This window comes from Peromyscus maniculatus, chromosome 10 (genome assembly GCF_049852395.1).
Source record: "Peromyscus maniculatus bairdii isolate BWxNUB_F1_BW_parent chromosome 10, HU_Pman_BW_mat_3.1, whole genome shotgun sequence".
In the NCBI taxonomy this organism is placed as follows: Eukaryota; Metazoa; Chordata; class Mammalia; order Rodentia; family Cricetidae; genus Peromyscus; species Peromyscus maniculatus.
This window is the reverse complement of record NC_134861.1, coordinates 57,152,811-57,177,251: the sequence shown is the minus strand read 5'-3', so window position 1 is coordinate 57,177,251 and position 24,441 is coordinate 57,152,811. Positions and strand designations below refer to the sequence as shown.

The window sequence follows — 24,441 nt, the reverse complement described above, 5'->3', positions numbered from 1 at the left end:
GTGGCAGAAGTCATCAAGTTCTACTGCTTACTGGGGCTGGGATGTGGTCCCCTTATTCTATTACATCTTCACTGGCTTTCTATTTTCCATGATTCCCTTCATTTCCTAAACTTGGCTGTTCTGGAACTTTCTCTGTTGACTAGGATGGCATCAAACTCAAAGATTCACCAGCTTCTGCCTCCCAAGTGCTGAGATTAAAGGCATGTACCACAACACACTACTTTAAGGTTTTCTTTAATTCCTTTTTACAAAGTACATATTTAGCTTGGTGGGATTTTGCCCTAAGATTATCATGCCCTTTATTCCATTTCTTAATTTGTTTATCTTCTTCAACTCAGGACTTATCTCCTTTCCACTTTTGGGTGCTTATGTTCTCCTCAAATTTTACATTTTGTGATTTACCCTGATCAGCTTGCTCCTTTTCATTATAAAACTTCATTAGAGTTACCATTAGCAACCACTCTACAGAATCTGTACTAGGCTGTTGTGAGATTTCTCCTGCCAACAGAATTAATCCAAAACTTTCACTTTAGCTTCAGACAAATTTTTTAGACAAGGGCAAAAAGAAGCCACATTCTTCACCAAAATATCACATGACCAATGGTTAGGCGACATACTAACATTCTTCTCCTCTGAAACCACTTGACCCAGACACCCAAAGCACGACTGTCAAATCACACTCAGCACCCCTGTTGTCCGGGTCCTACTAGGGGAGCCCATTAAGCAGCACTTAAGAGTTCAACAGCTGCTGTAGGATGTCTTTCTGCGTGCTGTGAATAAGTGCTGCTCTGATTGGTTGAAAAATAAAGCTGCATTGGCCTATGGCTAGGCAGCTTAGAGGCAGGTGGGAATTCCAAGCAGCTATAAGGAGAGAAGAAAGGGGAGGAGAGAGAGATACCAGCCACTGCCAAAGGAGAAGCAAGATGCCAGCAGAGTGGTTACTAATGGTATGAAGTTTTCCATACTCCATGACAAAGAGAATTTAATCATGGGTGTAAGGTTGATTCAACATAAAAAAATATGTCTGCTACAGGAAATATTGCATTACAACTGATGGTCCAAAAAACAAGGTTTGTAATAACATTGTAAATTGTAGAGAAATTGTGAAAACACTGAAAAAGGGGGAGAAGTGTTAGGTTATTTTCTGTTTTTTTTCTTTCTTTCTTTCTTTCTTTCTTTCTTTCTTTCTTTCTTTCTTTCTTTCTTCTTTTTTGCAGTAGTGGGGATGTGGAATTTATGAAAAGAAAATCTTTATTTAAAAGTCACACCTGACTTATCATGCAAAAAAAATGTAAGCCAAAAACAAGAACAAAATGAGGATGTGTAGTCTCTTGTTTTTTCTACCTTGGCTAGTGGATCTTTGTTAGTCTGTCTCTTCTGCAATATAAGCTTTTCTTATGATGACCGAGAAAAGCATTTATCTATGGCTATATTAAGTAATTTAGAGTCAATATAATAAAATGCTCATTTAGCAAAACAATAGTAGTAGGTTTCTCTCCTAGGGTCTAGGACCTATCCAGCCTGGTTCTTCTCTCCATAATAATGCCAGGAAAAGATATGGAAAAATTACTTGCAAAACCTAATATTAAAACAGAGAAAGAAGAAAGAAGAATGAAGGGAGAAAAAAAACTATAGATATAATTTTACCATTAAATGTAAAATTAAGTTTTTCTGAATTAATATGTTTTACTAGTTTATTACTAATTACAATTTAGAATGAAATTTGTAGAAATTTACTGTAGTGAAATGGACATCCATGTTGTTGAAACTTCAGGATGTGAAATAACTTTCCAGAACCATAGTGCTATTGTGCTTGAGTTTCAAGATGAACCCAAACTACTTGTTTCCAATGTCATATAGTTAATAGGATAAAGAGAAAATCAAGATAGAGATAATTCTGACAGACAGTATAGTAAATTTTGAACTGAGTGTAGTAAAACCTTATATAGTACTATCTGATTTCTTCTGGATTTAAGTCAACCATATCTCTTAGATATTTGCTTTAGAAGTATTTTTAAAGTAAATGCTTATATTTTAATTGCAGTGTTTGAATTCAGAAATATAACAATAGGAGAAGGGTAAATACCTGTACTACCTTCTGCCTCAAATAGACAACAGATACAAGGGAATGTACAGAATTACAGGAAAATTAAAAGAGAAGCAAAGAATAGTGGACCAAAGAAGTGGTATGATGATTTTGATCTAAATTGCATTAAAAAGCAAGAATGATAGTGAATTTCAGAATAATGATTAAAATGTGCTTGTCTTCATTATTTGAATATATATATACATACATATATATATATATATATATATATATATATATATATATATATATATATAGTTTGAGAGTAGAGGCATAGTAATGGTTATTTAACTAGCACATTAGTTGTGACAAGAAAAATGTCTGTGATTTAAGAAACTGAAAGCAGGTACTACATTTGATTTAAAAAAAAACTTTATAGTTTTTTTTTTTATTTCATAGATTAGATATGGCTGACTAAGGACCAAAAGACATCAAAGTTTACTATATATTTTTAACCCATTGAGCTGCAAAAATAAAGATATTGACAGTAATGGCTTATAGCTAAACTGTAGAAAATAATGAGACATGTTGGGTTAAAATTTCAGATGTATATACAGGTAGAGCCCTTCTGACAGTCAGTCAATCGTGGGGATTAAAAAATAGAAAGCAGATGGATTTGCATCCCCATTTCAGCTTTCTCCATTGACTTCATCTAGTTTTCTTTTTTTCTCGGTAGCTAAACTATAGGATCCCTCTCCTAATGTTCTTTCAGACTTCGGTCATTCAACTTTGGAAAGATCTAAATATCCAACTTTTATTATTTACCTATATTTTCATGAAGATCTGTTTACTTCTTATTTGTATTTAAAACTTAAAGAAATTATCATTTTTTTAAAGATTTATTTATTTATTATGTATACAGTGTTCTGTCTGCATGCCAGATCTCATTACAGATGGTTGTAAGCCACCATGTGGTTGCTGGGAATTGAACTCAGGACCTCTGGAAGAGCAGCCAATGCTCTTAACCGCTGAGCCATCTCTCTAGCCCCCAAGAAATTATTTTATTCAATTCATATTTTTATTCTTCCCTTTATTTAGACAATTTCCCCTGTCATAACCTTCAAATATTTGATAATATGCTGTTTTTGTAAAATTTCTATGAAGTCTCTGGGAAGTTCAAGTTTATCCATCAAGTGAAGGATAGTGGGCAGCATTTTAACATCATCTGCTTTTGTATAATTTCTGCTTATGCTGTTAGATCTATAAAGTTTTCAATATATCTTGAGCAATTCTGAATAAAGGATAGATTGAAAAACTGGGGTGCAGAATAAGTCAAAGTAAAACAAGAAAATTAAACTAATTCAACTCAAATGCCTTAATATTTTTTCATGAGTAGTGTGTGTGTGCAGAAACTTGTGTGTGAATATGCTCACAAGCAGTTCTTGGCATAAACAGGGGGTAAGAGGACATCCATGCATATCTGTCTGTGGTGGGTTTGAAAGAAAATGGCCCCCAAATGGAGTGGCATTATTAGGAAATGTGTCCTTCTTGGAGGAAGTATGTCATTTTGGGAGTGGCCTTTGAGGTCTCTTTTGCTCAAGTTTCCCTCAGTGTGACTGTCAGTTGACTTCCTGTTCCCTACAAGATGTAGGACTCTCAGTTACTCCTACAGCACACTGACATGCTCCCTGACATGATGATAATGGACTGAATTATCTCTGAAACTGTAAGTGACCGCTCCCATGAAATGTTTTCCTTTTTTTTTTTTTTTTGGTTTTTTGAGACAGGTTTTCTCTGTGTAGCTTTGTGCCTTTCCTGGAACTCACTTGGTAGCCCAGGCTGGCCTCGAACTCACAGAGATCCGCCTGGCTCTGCCTCCCCAGTGCTGGGATTAAAGGCGTGAGCCACCACCGCCCGGCATGTTTTCCTTTTTAAGAGTTGTCATGATCATGATGTCTCTTCATAACAATGAAAACCCTACAGACACTTTCTTTTCATTTCACCTCTTTTGAGACTGGATCTCTTATGCTGTGTTTCCAATTGTATACTAGACTAAATCAGCCTTGTGCTTCCAGGATTCTCTTTTGTTCACCTGCTATCTCCTAGTAAGGGAGTAGTAATTACAGAAGCTCACATTAGAAATATTCTTCTGGGTTTTGTAAGTTTCTTTGGAATTTAGCATAAATTGTTACCTTTGAGTAACATGTACTTTTACCCATAGAATCATGTTTCTAGACACACAGTCCAGTAATTTTCTAAGAGTCAATAACTTATGGCTTCAACAAAGCCCTGTTTTTTGCAGTATAATATATTACTCAGACTTTGAACCGTAGCTAGTTGTAAATGTCTACCACTACTAAAATTTAAAGAGCTATGACAGGGCCTTAAAGCAAACTGTCAGCAATCAATAGCTTACACAACTATTAAAAATTTCTCAATCCCTATGGCATATCTATGATCTGACTGAAAAATTTTATGCAATAAAATATATTTAATTGTATATTAATACACATACACATTCACTCACCAAAATAATAAATAAATAAATAAATAAATAAATAAATAAATAAATAAATAAATAAATTGCACAGCCAAATTTTGTGTATTTAATACTGGACTTTACTTCAATAAAAATTAGTTAAAATATCTCATATTTCTTATTTATTTCACTCATTGAATATTTCTGAAGCATCTTGCTGTCATTTGTCATTGAAATGGATAACATTAAGGGAAGCTATATATTACTTGTGTTATGTAAATGTTGGCAGTAAAACTGTTGCCATAATAGTTATATATGCAGTTGTACTTATTGTTCAGCCATACTATAACATGGTGTAGTAGTTTGAATGTAATAGTCCTGCCATAATCTCACAGTGAGTGCCACTATTACGAGGTGTGGCCTTGTTGGAGGAAGTATGTCACCGTTTGGGTAGGCTTTGAGGTTTCCTATGCTTAGGATTTCATTCAGTGAATCAGCTGACTTCCTGTTGCTTGTAAGGTGTAGCACTCTCAGCTCCAGCATCATATCTGCCTACATGTCACCATGCTTCCCATCATGATGATAATGGACTAAACCTCTGCAACTATAAGTGAGCCACCCAAATTCAACATTTGCTTTGTAAGAGTTTCTGTGGTCATAGTGTTTCTTCAAAGATAGAAAAAGCCCTAGCTGCAATACATGGTTTTCACAGAACTGAAAACAAACAAACAAACAAAAAAAAACATTAAATTCATGACAGTGTACTAAAACAAATACTATAAAGAAGTTCAGGCGATGGATACTCTATACTTCAATTATGTTGGTAGTTGATTGGAGAACAGTTCTCTTTGAATAGAGTTGCAAATTCCGAAGTTGATTTAAAAATGTTCAAAATATATGGATATGGCAGCTTAGTATATTTTATCATTTGTTTGTAATGTAATAATGTTCAACAACAAAATACAGAGAGAATTTCATGTGTTAAAAGCCAGCCAGTCGTTTTGCTACTCACATTCCAAAGGAAATATGGGCAAGCATTTTCAATATTCATGTGTTTTGCTCCATTCCCCACTACTTCAAAGACATTATTACTCTTTCTTGAAAATACCAACCTTGGTATTTTTTGGTTCATACATTCCTGTTTGGAATTTTTTAGCTCCAAATGTTCAACAAATCTTTTATATTCATCATAGTCTTAAAAAGAATGCTAGTGTCTCATTTTGTAAATCATAAAATATCCCCATTCCCCCTTTTGAGTATGTTTCATCATAAAGCATTTCTCATTATCTATGATGTTAGTTATGTATTTAATCTTTTTTTGTTTTGTATTTTACTGCTTAAATTTCTTGTGCATAAGCTCAAAGTTTTCTAATTAAGTTAATACAAGTTTCCTTTAAAAAGAACAGCACAGAGTGGTATATATATATATATATATATATATATATATATATATATATATTATACATACACACACACACACACACATATATATATATATATATATATATAAGAATAATTCAAATAAACCATCCTATATTCACAAAATTAAGTTTTCATTTCATTGTTCACTCTAGTGAGGTCTCAGTATTCCCCAATTTTAGGTTGATTCAAAGGAATAGCTTGTTATTTTTTTTTTTAGGATCATTATCTAGAAAAATGAAGATGGTCAAAAATTAATCAGAGAAATGTGGGAGTGGTAGAGAATATGTTACCACATATAGCACATTTGCTTCAGTTCTTGGCCTGGAAATTAATTATTGTGCAGAATAAATTATTGGTATAGATCCTTAAGTATTTTTCAAGGAAGAAAGAAACTTAAGGCCATAGAAGCAGTATTTTTTTGTTAATAGGGATGAAATTTTATCATTTCTGCTTGTATATCCTAGCACTGAATACTTTGTGTTGTGGCTCAGGGACAGGGGACTATCATCACAAGCACACTTTAAGGTATACCCCATATTAACACAAACACAAATCACCCACAGAGGAAAACTTCAAATGTGGTGAACAGTCTAGGTACCCCTGCAGCAGGTAATTTCACTAATAACTAACAGAAAAACATATACAGTTGCCCTGAGAAATGTTAGCTTTAGATAACACAGAAACAGAATACACTTAAAAAGATAAATAACTTCAGTGCCTTTCAGCATCCTCACTAACTACTGGACACCAGTAGAAACTCCAAGAATGGCTGTATTTCCACTAATAGGTCCCTCTGTGACTACAGGCCATGCATACTGGGCAGTGAGCATAGTGAAGAGTCATTTTGCTCCCCTGTTCACATCTGTAAAATCCTTATTTGGTCTATATTCTCTCATACTTCTAGATATTGTATTACCTAAGGGACTAGAAAGGATTCTAACACACAAAGAAATTCCAGTTGATGGAAATCATTCACTTCAGGAAATAGTAAGTCAAAAATTTAACAAGACAAAAATCGTAACACTTGAGGAAAAAAATATATCCTTTCTAGTATCTAGAATGTTAGAATATTTTTAAAACATATGATGTTCTTTGGGATAGAGGATTAAATAAAACCTAAAAAATCTGATAGAATTCATGCACAAAATTGTTTAGAATTATGCAATCATTATCCAGACCTAAAACTCACAAGTTCATCTAGAGGGCAACCATATGTTATATTTCAGAATCTCTTTGATCAGGATCTCATCTTAGTATTCTGTATGGTTTTCGATGTGAATGTAATTTTATGCTTTTTGAATGGGTAATGTCAGCATCTATAAATGTGAGGCAGTGGGATCTCTAAAAACTCATTTGATTTTACTTGAAAAATCTGAAAAGAGGTGATGCCAGGTAAAGATTATGGGACATGGTGGTTTGTGGTCACAACACTCCTTAGAGCTTCTAAGTGACCCAAAATTGTACTGTACAATGAGTTCACAATAGAAATTTCTTTTCAGTCCTGAATAGAAGCCAATGTTTGTTGGCTAAACACCTCTACATTCTTATGTAGAATCAAGTTACTTCTGTTTATCACTTTCCAGCAATTATGAAATTCTTGGATCGATGTCTGTAAATTAATAATCATCATGATCACAATAAAAATATAAATTTTGTAACATTGGCTAGGAAAATAGAGTCTGCCTAAAATTTTTTTACCAATCTTCCTGTATGGTAAATTTTCCAGGATTGATTTATTCTTTTGACCTTAAAAGTAGAATATTGAGAAGATGGGTATACTGTACCTTGCACAATAATGTTATGATGATAAATTGATACTCATATCAGAATTATCTTCTGTAATACTGAAGAGCTAGAGCAGTGATGTTATTTATCTTCTGTATCTCATACTTTATAAAGGTGTATATCTTTCACAAAATAAGCTTTAAGTTTGTAAATCAGATAGGTTACTTAAGATAAATTAGCATATCAAATTGATGTATACTTGAATTTATTTTATTAAAATTGTAATTATTTACAAAGATGCTATTAATTGATATATGGTGGTAAGAAGCCAGCTTGATATGAAACAATATTATCTTAAAATTCTCTGTAATCTCTATAAATAAATCATAAAATTGTGAGCCAAGATAGAACCCAGTTATACTGTTTGCCTAGCATTCATGAGGAAGTAAGTATCGAATATATGGATGACTGATACATTAAATATTAACTATATTTTCTATGATATGGTTTAATTAATAGGTTTGGTTTATATAATGGTTTCTGAAAACATCATAGAAATATGTATGCATACAAATTTAATGAAGGTTGTTTCCTTAGAACTGAAGAACTGGTTTCAACAATTCTCACTCATATAAACCCTCCTCTTTCTCGCTAATTAGACTCCTGGTGCTCCACCCGGGGTCTAGCCGTGGATCTCTGCATCCAGATTCCTCAGTCCTTGGATGGGGTTTCTGGCACAACTATTAGGGTGTTTGTCCATCTCATCACCAGAGTAGGTCAGTCCCGGCTGTCTCTTGGCCATTGCCAGCAGTGTTTTGTGGGGGTATCTTTGTGGATTTCTGTGGGCCTCTTTAGCACTTTGCTTCTTCCTTTTTTCGTGTGGTCTTCATTTACCATGGTCTCCTATTCCTTGTTCTCCCTCTCTGTTCTTAATCTAGCTGGGATCTCCCACTCTCTTTCCCTTGACCCTCGCCCTTCATTGCTCCCACTCATGTCCAGCCATTTCTCTATCATTGGGCGATCCTCGTGTCTTCTTGGGGTTCTGTTTTCCAGGTAGCCTCACTGGTGATGTGAGTAGCAGTCCAGTCATCCTTGTTCCACATCTAGTATCCTCCTATGAATGAGTACATACCATATTTGTCTTTCTGAGTCTGGGTTACCTCACTCAGGATGATTTTTTCTAGATCCATCCATTTGCCTGCAAACCGCATGATGTTATTGTTTTTCTCTGCTGAGTAGTATTCCATTGTGTATATGTGCCACAATTTATTTATCCATTCTTCAGTTGAAGGGCATCTAGGTTGTTTCTAGGTTTTGGCAATTACAAACAATGCTGACATGAACATAGCTGAGGTTGGATAAAGCACAGGAACAAATAGCCAAACGAATGGAAACACATGAACTATGAACCAAAGGCTGAGGGGCCCCCAACTGGATCAGGCCCTCTAAATAGGTGAGACAGTTGATTGGCTTGATCTGTTTGGGAGGCATCTAGGCAGTGGTACCAGGTCCTGGGCTCATTGCATGAGTTAGCTGTTTGAAACCTGGGACTTATGCAGGGACACTTGGCTCAATCTGGGAGGAGTGGACTGGACCTGCCTGGACTGAGTCTATCAGGTCGATCTCAGTCCTCAGGGGAGGCCTTGCTCTGGAGGAGGTGGGAATGGGGGGTGAGCTGGGGGGAAGGGGATGGGGCCAGGAAAGGGGAGAACAAGGGAATCTGTGGCTGTTATGTAGAATTGAATAGTATTGTAAAATAAAATAAAGAAAATAAAGAAAACAAAAAAAGAAAGAATTGAAGAACTGATATTACCTCTCTCAAGTGTAATTTTATATACTAATAAATAATTTTACCAAATTACAAGAAAAAATACTATATACCTAAAATGTAAATGTGTTAATATTGATTTCTTCTACTTAAGGAAATACAAAATATATGTGAGGCAAATATAAGTAACTCCCCCACAAAGAATTACAAAAATCTCTCAAATTTTGTAACTTCTGTCCAAATTATTCTTTTCTAGATATCAATATGACTCACATCTCTAGTTTCATTAGATTATGTGAGATGGACTTCATGTTCAACTTTTTTCTTTAATTTTGTTAAAAACAAAACAAAACAAAACACAGTAGTCATTTTATTCTTAAGTTTGTACTTTACAAAACCCAAGGAAGAAGTCCTTGCAGAAAACGTGTCGAGGAGATTGTAAGAAGGAAAGCAGATAGCTAGGGGACAAGCCCGCTCAGCTGAGGCACCAGGCAAATGCTAGGTCCAGGCCAGCGCGGTAAGGCCTTGCATGCTGGCTACACACAGCTCAGCTGAGTGGCCTGAGAGTATTTCAGCCCTGAGACTGTTGTCATTTGATGGGCAGCTGTAGCTAGAGTTTTCCTGCCTTGCCCACAGTCAGGACAAATCTTTGTCACCCGCCTGTCCCACAGCCGCTCAGACCCAACCAAGTAAACACAGAGACTTATATTGCTTACAAACTGTATGGCCGTGGCAGGCTTCTTGCTGACTGTTCTTACAGCTTAAATTAATCCATTTCCATAAATCTATACCTTGCCACGTGGCTGGTGGCTTACCGGCATCTTCACATGCTGCTGGTCATGGCGGCGGCTGCAGTGTCTCTCCGCCTCAGCCTTCCGCTTCCCAGAATTCTCCTCTCTCCTTGTCCCACCTACTTCCTGCCTGGCCACTGGCCAACCAGTGTTTTATTTATTGACCAGTCAGAGCAATTTGACATACAGACCATCCCACAGCAGGCAGCCCCCGGCCAAGGCTTCCAAGGACGTGGGCTTCTGCCAGGCCAGGGAGGTGGCCAGCAGCAGGTGAGGCTAGCCATCTAGGACCTTCAGGATGCTCTACCGTTCCTTCAGGGTCTTCCAGGTCCGGTCCTTTACCTTTTTCGTTGGGGTGTGCTTCTTCTGCCGGGTAGCCATGATCTTGCGGAAGGCATCCTTGACCTCATTGTCTGCCATGCGGACCCGCTGCTTTAGCTCCTGCCGGCTCACCTCCGTCCTTTGCCAACCTCAGCAGGTCTTGGTGCGGTTGTGTGCACTGAGTGCCTTCAGCTCAGCCTACCGATTACGCAGCTCAGCGAGGACCTCATCCTCTGAATCCTCAGCAGGCCGGTCCTCAGACTCCAGGAGGCCTTGGGCAATCAGCTCCTCCTTGATGTGGCTCTCCAGGGACTTGGTATGTGGCACATTGAAGGGCTTGTTCTGGTTTTGGGGGGAGGTGCTTGCTCCATCAGCCCCTGATTCTTTCCCAGACATGTCAGGAATAGGAGAGTCCTCCATAGGGGAAATAATATTTTCCTCCACCAGGGCTTGCAGCAAGCGCTGTGTCAAGGCATTGACACCCATCTTCTGGCTGCTCATGCTGGGCCTCGGACTTCTTCAGCAGGGCATCTACATCTTTAGTGTCCAGTTCAGTCAGCGGTTCCATGAGGCCTTTCTTCTTGTCAGCCACAGCTGCTGCCCAGGTCCCATCCTTCTGCTCCGCTAGCAAATCTTCCTGGGCCCAGCGCTGGGAGTAGTGTTTCCCCAGTGGGGGAATCTTATAATGCTCAGCTTCATCTTCGGGGCGGGGCTCCAGGATCTCCTCTAGTGTTCGTACCTCTTCATTGGTGATGTCGGCAAAGTAGGGCTCCACAGAGACCCAGAACCTGTTGGGAACATCATTCTTGGGGATCCGAGGCACGTCGATTGGGTCATCAGTGAATTCATATTCCTGGATCTTGGGCTGAACGTTTTTGAATTTGGGTTGTCCTGGGCCTGGCCCATGTCCTGCCTTCCCTTCCAGTTTCTGCTTCCCATGTTTTGGGGGAGCACCAAGCTCATGGTCTCGACCCAGCTTCAGGAACCGTCAATCACCCTTCTTATCCTGCCAGTCAGTAAGGATCTGGGTTTCAGTTTCCAGTACACACAGTTGCAGAGGATAGCAGGGTCTTCAGCTCCAGTTGCAGAGTGTTCAGCTCCTCAATACCAATGCCATCGTCCCCCGAGCGGGCCAGCACTGCTGTGTACCGGGGACAGACCTTCAGGTGGTCCACAGACTTGAAATCATGGAATTGCAATAGGCAGTCCCTCAGCTCACTCATGGCCCAGGAGATGGGACCCTGTAAAACTCCCTGGAATATTCTGAGGATTAAGAGGTGATGCTCGTCAAATGCCCAGTTCAGTGCTTGGCCCATGTTCAACTTTAATGTTTATATAAGACACTATCTTGTTATGTGGCTTGGAACAGACTCAAGCTCATTAATCTCCTCGTCTTTGCTTTTAATAACCTATCATTTTAATTTTAAAATGTGTATGAATATGTGTCTGTCCCTATGTCAGTATACCAATTGTGTGCCTGCTGCCCATGAAGGCAAGAAGACAGCATCATATTCTGTGTAACTGGAGCTGCAGGCAGATGTGAATGGCATTCAGTTGTTAGAAATTGAATGCAAATCCTCTGGGAGAAGAGGCAATGTTCTTAAGCCTTGAGCCAGACAGACTCCACCAACTCTGATTAGACCAAGAGATGAGACTTTATTCTCCTAGCTGATCATCCCAGCCTCTGGCATTAGAACCAGGAGCACAATCAATGGCAGGCCAGCATGCAGTTCTCCTGCAGGCAGGCCCAACTATTACCATCCCCCATCAGACCCTGTAACTTGCAAGCAACAATCCATCCCCTAAACCCACCAATCCTCTGAGACCACAACTGCTACTTGATATAGACTCCACCAGCTCCTATGAGATCAAGAGCTCCAATTGGACCAAGAGTGGCTCCCAGAGACCCAGACACTGTTTGTACCAATTGGAGATGGGTAGATGCCAGTGCAAGAACACATTCAACAACCTAAAGAGCAATATGGCACCACCAGAACCTAGTGGTTCTACGTCAGCAAGAATTGAGCATCCCAATGTAGAAGAAGCAGAATAAAATGACCTTAAAATGACTTTAATAAGATTATGGAGGCCTTTAAAAAGAAAATGAAAAATTCCCATAAAGGAATTGAGGAAAAGACAAACAAAAAAAAATGGCAGAAATCAATCAATCCTTTAAAGAAAGCCAAGAAAACCAAGAAAAAGCAATTAAACAGGTGAAGGAAGAAATTCAAGACCTAAAATTTGAAATAGAAGAAATGAAGAAGACACAAACCGAGGGAATGCTGGAAATAGAAAATCTGATTAAATGAACAGGAAATACAGACACAAGCATAACCAACAGAATACAAAGATGGAAGAGAGAATCTCTGGCCTGGAGAACAAATAGAGGGAATAGATCCATCAGTCAAAGAAAATACTAAAGCCAAAAAAGTCATAATGCAAAATTTCCAGGTAATCTGGAACAACATGAAAAAGCCAAACCTAAGAATATTATGACTAGAAGAAGGAGAAGAAAACCAAATCAAAGGCACAGAAAATATATTGAACAAAACCATGGAAGAAAACTTTCCCAATCTAAAGAAGGAAATGCCTATGAAGATACAAGAAGATTATAGAATAACAAATAGACTGTATCCAAAAAAAAGAAGTCCCCATACCACATAATATCAAACCACTAAACATACAGAATAAAGAAAAAACATTGGGCTTCAAAGGAAAAAGGCCAAGTAACGTATAAAGGCAAACCCATTAGAATAACACTTGATATCTCAATGGAGATTCTGAAAGCCAGAAAGTCCTGGACAGATGTTATGCAGACACTAAGAGGCAGACCAATGATGTCAGCCCAGACTATTATACCAAGTAAAATGCTCAATTGCCATAGACAGAGTAAACAAAATATTCCGTGATAAAACCAGATTTAAACAATACCTGTCCTTATATCCAGGTCTACAGAAAGCACTAGAAGGAAAAATTCCAACCCACAGAAGTTAGATGCACCCGTGAAAACACAGGCAATAGATAATCCCACACCAACAATCCCCAAAGAGGGGAAACACACAACACTACCACCAAAAAGTAACAGGAATTAACAACCACTGGTCATTAATGTCCATTCATATCAATGGACTCAATTTGCCTACGAGAAAACACAGGCTATCAGAATGGATACAAAAACAGAATCTATCTTTCTGCTGCATACAAGAAACACACCTCAAAGCCAAAACTGTACCATGGAAAAAAGAAAGCATCTTCAACAAATAGTAGTGGCATAACTAGATGTCAACATGTAGAAGATTGCAAATAGATCCATATCTATCACCACGTACAAAACTCAAATCCAAGTGTCTCAAAGATGTTACCATAAATCCAGCAACATTGAACCTGATAGAGGTGTAAGTAGGAAGTAGCCTAGGAATCATTGGCACAGGAGACTACTTCTTAAATATAACACCAGTAGCACAAACAGTGAGAGCAACAATTAATAAATGAGATCTCTTGAAACTGAGAAGCTTTTGTAAAGCAAAGGACATGGTCAATAAGACAAAATAGATTACAGAATGGAAAAAGATATTTACTAACCCCACATCTGACAGAAGGTATATATATATATATATATATATATATATATATATATATATATATATGTGTGTGTGTGTGTGTGTGTGTAGTGTGTATAAACTCAAGAAACTAGACAGCAAAACACCAAATAATTCAATTAAAAATGGGCTACAGATCTAAACCAAGAATTCTTAACAGAAGAATCTCAAATGACTAAAAGATATTTAAGGAATTCCTCAACACCCTTAATCATCAGGGAAATGCAAATTAAAATGACTCTGAGATATTATCTTATACCTGTTAGAATGGCTAAGATCAAAAACACTGATGACATCTTATGTTGAAGAGGATGTGGAACAAGGGGAGCACTCCTCCACTATTGGTGGGAATGCAAACTTGTAAGGCCACTTTGGAAATCAGTATGGTTGTTTCTCAAAAAATTGGGAATCAATCTACCTCAAGACCCAATCATACCACTCTTGGGCATATACTCAAGGATACTCAAGCATACAACAAAGACACTTGCTCAACTATTTTCATAGCATCATTATTCATAACTAGAAGCTGGAAGCAACCTAGATGCCCCTCAAACAAAGAATGGATAGAGAAAATATAGTAATATACACAATGGAGTATTATTCAGCTTTAAAAAATAGATTCATGAAATTTGCAGGCAAATGGATGGAACTAGAAAATATCTTCCTGATCAAGGTAACCCAAATGCAGAAAGACAAACATGGTATGTACTCATCCATAAGGGGTTACTAGATGTAAAGCAAAGGATAATGAGCCTACAACCCACAGCTCCAGAGAAGCTAGGAAACAAGGAGGAGCTTAAAAGGGATGTATGGGTCAATGGAAGGGGAAACAGAGGAGATCCCAATGAGTAAACTGGCAATGAGGGATGAGAACATAAGGGAATGGGATGTTTGAGCTGGGGGAGGGATGAAGTGGGAGAACAACAAAAAAGATACCTTGATAGGAGACATGATGAGGTAAGGATGAAATCTGGTGCTAGGGAAATTCTCAGGAATCCACAAGGATGAGCCCCGATTAGACTACCAGCAACAGTGATGAAGGTGCCTCAACTGGCCTACCCTGGTAGTCAAATTGGTGAATACCCTAACTGTCATCATAGAGCCTTCATCTAGTAACTGATGGAAGCAGATGCAGAGATCCACAGCCATGCACCAGACTGAGATATAGAAGTCCAGTCAAAGAGAGGGAAAGGGGATTACATGAACAAGCAGATCAAGATCATGATGGGGAAATCTACAGAGACAACTGAACCAAGATCAAAGGAACTCATGAACTTTAGACTGACAACTCTGGAACCCGCATGGGACCAGACTAGACCCTCTGCACTAGGGAGACAGTTGTGTAGCTGGATCTGTTTGAGGGGCCCCTGGCAGTGTGATCAGGATCCATCCCTGCTGCATGAGTCAGCTTTCTGGACTCCAATACCTAACTCACCCCTGATGAAGCAGGGAGTGGCTTGGTCCTACCTCATCTGAATGTACCAGGCTTAGCTATCCCCCCATGGGAGAACTCACCCTATTGGAAGAGGGGATGGGGGAGAAGGTAGAAGAGAGCAGGAAGAGAGATGAGAGGGGGATCTGTAGTTGGTATGAAAACTGGATAACAAAAATTAAAAAAGAAAAACCTTGAACCATCTCTTCTGTATCAAACCACATACACCTATAGCATCAGATATTTTACAAATGTCACTTTTTAGTCTCTATTTTTCTTCAAAATGCTTATCATCATTGAGTCATGTTCTCCATTTATGTTTTGATTACTATTTCAGCCCTTTCACTGCAAGTAGATATAATATACATTTCCCAGGCCTTTGTTAGGTGTTTCTATCTTGTTTGCAAGGACACTGTGATTCACACATAGTTGGAGTTTAGCACCTATTTAATACATTCTGCTTTTTTAAAAAATAAATATCCCTACCAATTTCCTTGCTTTGAGAACAAAAAATAAATCATATTGCTTTCTCAAAGGAATGTTTGTTATAATTTTAATCTGCAAGATATTATCCTCTTTCTTAAATTAAAAGTTTTATTACCCTTCTAACTGAATGCTAAAGACATCTTATAGCAGATATGTCTTAACTCCAATTTAATGCCTCTTTTCAAAGTTCATGAATATTAAAATGATATTTGAACATAATATTTTCAATTAACTAGTTAGCTAATACAATATATAAATATTCCTTAGAGAGTAATATGATAGGGTTATACTATGTGGACCTATGTTTTAATCAAAATGATTATCATAATTTTTATCTATAACAAAATTTGAACCCTCTATAATATTACATTAACTTTTCTTCCACTATCATATTATGAAAAATATTTTTATAGTTTTTAAAGACAATTTATTTCCACTTTTTGTTTCAAATTGTGATACTAGGTACATGGCCTTAGGCCAACTTTTAATGATTTCAGATGTGCAATGAAATTTCCACTTCATAACATTCATTATGACTTAAAACTCACCTACACTTTCCTTAATGTCATGATTCAATCACCTTCTTCATGCAGTTTGGCTTACCTTTAATTACTTCAAAGCTTGACTGAAATCAATGTCATCATTTTAATATAAGGGCTGGTGAATCAATAAAAGATCTGAAATGATATTTACCCTGAGTTAAAAAAAAACACTATTAAGGAAACAAAAAGGAAGGTTTGGGCAAAAAATACATTCTGTTTTGTCTTCTACCTTGTTTCTATGATAGAGGAGTTGCTGGACTCAAGTATCCCCTGGCATATTGTCCTGTCATTGTCGTATCAACAAACAACCTCCAGCTTTTTAGAAAATTAGGTTTGTCAACGTTATTGAGTTGTGTGGCTGAGCACACAGTAGATGAGAATGAAAGATTATAACTTAAGCCTTTAAAGTCCTTTTGAGGAATTTATTATTTAGGTCCAGGAGGCATTCACCTTTCCCAAGTGCAAGCTGGAAATTCTATTGCTGTATTATTTATAAATGACTCATGAGATATCATATTCACTATTTTGACTTTTCTTATTGGCAAGAGGAAAATATATTTATGATTTGGCAAGCATTGTTATTACAAGTAGGAATTTGAGAATTCATATATCAAAATAAAATCAATTTAGTTTAAAATAGATAACATCTCACATGGAACTTGACATGTGATTCGTTATATAACACAAACAAGCACAATAGAGACCTTGCATTGTCTTTCGATCCAAACTAGAAATAAATGGTTTTGAAGATTAAAGTGGCATTCAACATCATACTACTTTACTTGTAGAGATAATCTGTGACATATCTGTTAAATGAATTCATTCAGATAAATGCTAATGGAGGGAAAATCCAATAGATGAGGAGGTGAATCCCAGCTCTTTGAATTTCTATAAACCTGAAAATTTCTTTGTCTTTTCTGAAGCAAAATAATTGCCAATTATTGCATTGTGATAGTGAATATCTGGAAATTGATGTGCAAAACTGAATCATGGAACAGGCTTATGTACATATATCATATAAGCATATATATTACTGGTAAATATGTATGTATGTACATATGGGTATATGCATATATAGTGCTGGTGAATATGTATGTTTATATGAGCTTACACATCATGTATTTTTTGTGTAAGCTGATGAAATAAAGTATTCTGTTATTGATCAAGTATATACTTTTTGAAAATTTGACCTTTGATACATTGAATTTAGAGTTTATTGAGTAGTTTTTAAATTTTACTATAGTGACTATATATTGGTGTTAATTGATTCTGTCCTTTTTAATAATTTATATTTATTCTTCTCTCACACGGTACATCCTGATCACAGATTTCCCTCCCTCCACTCCTCTCAGTTTCCCCCCACCTCCTCTTTCCCCCAGACCCACTACTCTCATTTCTCTACCCCCTACCCAAACACCCCACCCACTTACCACTTGTGAAAAGAGCAGGTCTCCTAGGTACTACAACTGAACATTCTGAACATGGCTCAAGATACACTAAGACCAGGTACAAACTCTCACAGATATAGCTACACCCATTGTTAGAGATCCCCAAAGCACAAGCTAGCAAACATACCATATATGCAGAGGACCTTGCACAGACCCATACTTGCTGTGTGATTGCCTCTTCATTTCAGTGTGTGATTGCCTCTTCATTTCAGTGAGCCCCTATTGGCCCTGCTCAGTTGCTTCTGTAGGCCACGCTCTCCTGTTATCCTAGACTTCTCTGGCTCCTACTATCCTTCCTTCCCCTCTTCGACGGAGTTTCCTGATCTGCATACAATATTTATCTGTGACTCTCTGCAACTGCTGGAGAATGCACTGATCAGTGAGTATGGCAGAATATCATTAGAATTTTCTTTCTTTCTTTCTCTCTCTCTCTCTTTCTTTCTTTCTTTCTTTCTTTCTTTCTTTCTTTCTTTCTTTCTTTCTTTCTCTCTCTCTCTCTCTCTCTTTCTTTCTTTCTTTCTTTCTTTCTTTTTTTTGCCAGTTGTGTTTGGTTCTATTCTAGAACTGTGGGCCAACCAGATTCCATTTCCTGGCCATCCAGGCAGTATCAGACATGGTTTATCTCTCTTGGCATGGACATCAACTTAGATCAGTCGTTAATTGGCCACTCCCACAATTTCTGAGCCGCCATTGCTCCAGCATATATTGTAGACAGGATAGGTTTTTGAGGTGAAGGATTTGTGGCTGTGTTTGTATCATAGTCCCATGACTGGGAGCCTAGCCCAATTAAAGAAGATGCTTTGTTCTGGATCCTTAACCTCTGTTACTGGGAGTCCTCCTCAAGGTCAGTCTCCTAAGTTCTGCTGAATGTTTCCCCATTGTCCTAAATGCCAAGTTGTCTCTCCCTCCCTCTTTCTCTCTCTCTCTCTCTCTCTCTCTCTCTCTCTCTCTCTCTCTCTCTCAGTCCTTTCTTCCCCCACCTCAACTGTCCTGTTCCCCTTCCCACCTGTTTCCACTATACCCATATAATCTATTCTATAACCCCTTTTCAGGGAGTTCCATGCACACACACACACACACACACACACACACACACACACACACACACACCATAGAGTCATCTTTGTTACTTAGCCTTTCTGGGAGTAGATTGTGGTGTGATTACTCTTACATTAATAGCTAAAATAAACTTAAGTGAGTACATATCGTGTTTATCTTTATGAGTCTAGGTTGCCTCCCTCAGAATGATTTTTTTCTACTTATGTCCATTTGCCTTCAATTTTCATAATGTCTTTTTTATAACAGCTGAGTAATATTCCACCGTGTAAATATATCAGATTTTCATTATCCATTCTTGGTGTGAGGGCATATAGGTTGTTTCCAGTTTCTGGCTATTGTGAATAAAGCCACAGTGAACATAGTTGAGCAAGTATCCTTGTGGTAGGATGGAGCTTCCTTTGGGTATATGCCCAAGAGTGATATAACTAAGTCTTGAGATAGATCATTGATTTTTTTTTTTAGTTATGGTTCAATATTGGACGCCCATCAACAATGGAGGAGTGATGCACTTGCCTCACATTCTCTCTAGCAGGAGCTGTCACTTGTGTTATTGAGCTTAGCCATTCTGATGGGTATAATATGGAATCCCAAATTAGTGGCCAAGGATGCTCAACATTTCTTAAATGTTTCTTAGCTACTTGAGATTCCTTTTGTGAGAATTGTCTGTTTAGCACCCCATTTTAATTGGATTATTTTGTTTGTTGATGTCTCATTTCTTGAGTTGTTTATATATTTTGGATATTAGGCCTCTGTCAGATATGAAGTTGGAGAAAATATTTTCCTATTCTGTAAGCTTCCATTTTGTCCTATCTGTAGTGTCCTTACAGAAAAGCCTTACAGAAGCTTTTCAGTTTTATGAGGTCCAATTACTAATTGTGGATTTAGTACCTGTACTATTGGTTTTCTGTTTAGGAAATTTTCAACTGTTTCAATGTGTTCAAGGATATCCCCTACTTTCTCTTCTATTGGGTTAGTGTCTGCTTTTTTAAAAAATTATTTATTTTGATAAAGAAATGTTCCATTCATCCCACATATCAGTCATAGATTCCCCTGTCTTCCCTCCTCCCAACACCAAGCTCCCTCCAACCCACCCCCACTCCCACTTCCCTCAAGGGAAGGGGAGTCAGCAGAGCAGTGTCTGCTTTTATTTTGAGGGCTTTGATCCACCTGGGTTTGAGTTATGTGCAGGGTGATAAATATGAATGTATTTGCATTCTTCAACATACAGACATCCAGTTAGACCAGGACCATTTGTAGAAGTTCTTCTCTTTTCCATTATGTATTTCTGTTATTTTTATAAAAAAAGAAAAGTCAGGTATTCATAAGTGTGTGGATTTTTGTCTGGGTCTATGATTCAATTCCACAAATCATTGTGTTCTTTTTTATGCCAATAGTATATGTTTTTTTTTATTACTATAGCTCTTTAGTACTGCTTGAAATCAGGGATAATGATACCTCTGGAAGTTCTTTTACTTTACAGGATTGTTTCAGTTATCCTGAGTCCTTTGTTTTTCCATATGAAGCTGAATATTGTCCTTTAAAGGTCTGTAAAGAATTGTGTTGGAATTTTGATGGGAATTGCATTGAATCTGTAGATTGCTTTAGGTAGATGGCTCTTGCTCTAACAATCTCTTCTTCAATGAACTCTGATCCTTAGGTGCAAGGGTTGTGTTATAGATGTATCATTTGGGGTAGTAGTTTGAATGTAAGTGGTCCCCAAAACCTCACAGAGAGTGGTAATATTAGGTGGTGTGACTTTACTGAAGTAGATCTGCCCTGTTGGAGGAAGTGTATCACCATGGAGGTGGGTTTTTAATGTCTTATTTGCTCAAGTTTTGCTCAGCATGACACTTAGACTACTTCCTGTTACCTGAGGATTGAGATGAAGAACTCTCAGCTCCTTTTCCAGTACCATGTCTGCCTGCATGCCAGCATATCACACCATGATGATAATAGACTAAGCCTTGAAAAATGTAAGCCACCCCAATTAAGTGGTTTTCCTTTATAAGAGTTGCATGGTCATGATATCTCTTCACAGCAATAGACACTAACAGTTGGGGTGGGCTCCACAAAATTATATGTGTGTCCAAATTAATCATATAGTACAGTTTCTTCTATTTGAACTATGCATCAATGAACATATATATATATATATATATATATATATATATATATTTTTTTTTTTTTTTTTCTTGAATTCATACCTTTGATGTTGGGTGCCAGATGTAGACGAATTTTAAAAGGTCTTATTAAGAAAAACAAATACAGAACAAATATTGGTATGGTGATATTTTATTTGTACTGAAATGTGATTTTAATTTTATGTTAATAAATAAAGTTGCCCTGGGGTCAGAGCTATTAGAGCCATAGCAAGAGCGTGATGGTTAGAAGAGCTAGGTAGATTTCTGTGTGTTCAGGGATACAGCCAGGATTGGAGACATACGCCTTTAAGACCTGGAGGGCAGTACTTACAGGCAGTGATGAGGCAGTCATGTGGTTGGGTTTACAACCATTGAGAAGGCAGAACAGAAAGACTATTTAAACACAGACAAACAGGAAGTAGCTCTCTCTCGGGGAAACTAGGAGCACTGCAGGAGCTAAGATTTTATCTCTGAGCTCTGACCTCTTGGCTTTCTCTTTTACATTGGCTCTGTGTTTCTTATTTTAATAAGATGATTGGTTACATCTACATCTGGTGCCCAATGTGACAAGAATCCATTAAAAACTGCTTGGGGCCGGCTCCCTAGCCCAAGCAACCAGCTCCCTAGCCGGAGCAGCCGGCTCCCTAGCCCCTGCCCAGGTCTGCTTGGCCTCAGGCCGGACTAACTGTGAGCTGCTTGCTTAAAGCCAGTGCTACAAACAACTCAGGCCTGCCCTGCCAAACAGGGCCCCTGCCTGTAAAGCCAAGCCTTGACTCAGCTCAAGAGGGAACAAGTGGCTGGATTTAAGCTTTAGCCGGCTACGCTTTCACTTTCGCTTTTGCTTTCTCTCTCTCTCTCTCTCTCTCTCTCTCTCTCTCTCTCTCTCTATATATATATATATATATATATATATATATATATATATATATATATATATATATATCTCTCTTCCCCCCCCCCCCGCAGATTTGGTAAGTCATAAAGGAAACTATTTAAAACACAAATTTTTTCCACATTTAAAAAAATGGGTTTCCTGTGTACATTGGAAGAAAATTGGGTTTTGTTTGAAATTTTAGGCAGTCTGACAATGGAACAACTATATGAAAAGATTAGTATTATGGGAATTATGCAGTTTATCACCATGCTTATTCTCATTTTACTATTTAAAAAGATAGTCAATTTAAGTGCCAGGATAACAGCTTTAGAAAAACCTGTTAAACCTGCAAAAATTCAGACAGAAGAAATTAACAGTGAAGTTGGTTCAAGTTTGGATCATAAGGTTACAGAAAGAAAGCCTGTTTTCACACAGTCACCCTTAATTTATCCTGTAACTGTACAGCAGATGCCTGATCAAATGGCTACACAAAATATTTGGGCTCCAATTGAACTGATGGATTTTAAAAGGTTTAAGGAGGCAATAGTATCTTATGGCACGCATTCCCCATATGTAAAGCAAATGTTAAACTCTTGATCAACATATAATAGGATTGTACCACAGGACTGGCGGGAGCTTGCACAAGCTGTTATGGAACCCAGCCAGAGACTTCAGTTTCTAACGTGGTTTAAGGAGGAAGCTAGAAACATAGAAAAACAATGGAGGGATAAAGGAATACAAGTTTGTCAGGATCAGCTTATTGGAGAAGGCCAATATGCTTCAGTACAAACACAATGTTTATATGATGTTCAAACCCTAATTTTATGTCGAATGGCAGCCTTGAATGCATGGGACAGAGTTGAGGAACCAGGAAAAAAAACCTGAGTCATTCACAAAGGTTATGCAAGGCCCAAAAGAATCTTTCACAGATTTTTTAGAAAGACTGGCTTCAGCAGTACACACAATGGTCTCAGAATCAGAAGCTAGTAAGGCAATAATTGAAGCTTTGGCATTTGAGAATGCGAATGCAGCATGCAAAAGAATAATCAGGCCATTAAAGGCAAGATCTGCACCTTTGGAAGATTGGATTAGAGAAACAATTAATGTTGAGGTTGATGAGCATGATGATACGTGGGTAGGAGAAGTAATTTCAAAAGTTTTGAGGAGTGTTAGATGTTTTGGGTGTGGAAAGCAAGGACATTTTAAAAGGGACTGTAAACAGGTCATTCCTAGAAGCAATGTTTCTTCAAGGAACAATGGCAACAGAATGCCCCTTCCTTCTGGAGTATGCAGAAGGTGTGGTAAGAGAAAACACTGGACCAACGAATATAGATCAACAAAGGACAGACAGGGTAATCCTTTGCCTCAGTTTTCGGGAAACTCCCGGAGGGGCCTCATGCAGGCCCCCATAGCAAAACCAGTTCAAACCTTTCCTGCAGCTGTAGAGGAAGTCCGTGCTCTGAGCGATTAAATAACCAAATGCCTATTGGAATATATCATGCTGGTCAGGATGATGAAACAGAAAGAACAGAAAATTCAGGAGAAAACATAAAGAAAATTTTTTGGCAAACTTCTATTAATGAACAGAGACCAAAATTAACGATAAAAATAAATGGTGTTTTGTTGTCTGGTCTGGTAGACACAGGTGCGGACGTTACCATAATTGCACCAGAATTTTGGCATCCAGCTTGGCCTCTTCAGGAGGTAAACGTTCAACTGTTAGGAATTGGGACATTATCTCAGGTGAAACAGAGTGCAAGATGGCTGGAATGTATAGGTCCAGAAGGACAGAGAGGAAAATTAAAACCATATGTGGCTAACATAACTATGAACCTGTGGGGTCAAGACTTGTTGCAACAATGGAATACTCAGATTAAAATCCCTCCAATCTCAGAAACAAATCATAAACTAGCACATGTTTCTGAGAGAAATATTAGAAGGCATTATTTTGAGTGGTCACCAGCCATCCATATTATAAAAGAACAGGGCACAACAACTGATAATCTTCCAAAAATACCAACAGCTCTACCTTTAAAATGGTTAACAGACAAGCCTGTATGGGTTCAGCAATGGCCTTTAACAACAGAGAAACTCCAGGCTTTAGAAGAGCTGGTAGAAGAACAGTTAAATGCTCAGCATATTGAACAGTCAACCAGCCCTTGGAATTCTCCTGTATTTGTTATTAAAAAGAAATCTGGTAAATGGAGAATGGTAACAGACCTTAGAGCAATTAACAAAGTAATTCAGCCAATGGGCTCTCTACAATCTGGAATTCCTTTGCCTACTCTGTTACCAAAAGGATGGCCTCTCATAGTTATTGATTTAAAA

At 37.8% G+C, this 24,441-nt stretch overlaps 1 pseudogene; it reads right to left on the bottom strand.

Moving 5' to 3' along the window:
- Positions 1-10,420: 10,420 nt before the first annotated feature.
- On the bottom strand, positions 10,421-11,833 carry LOC102928675 (transcriptional adapter 3 pseudogene; annotated as a pseudogene).
- Between the last annotated feature and the right edge of the window lie 12,608 nt (positions 11,834-24,441).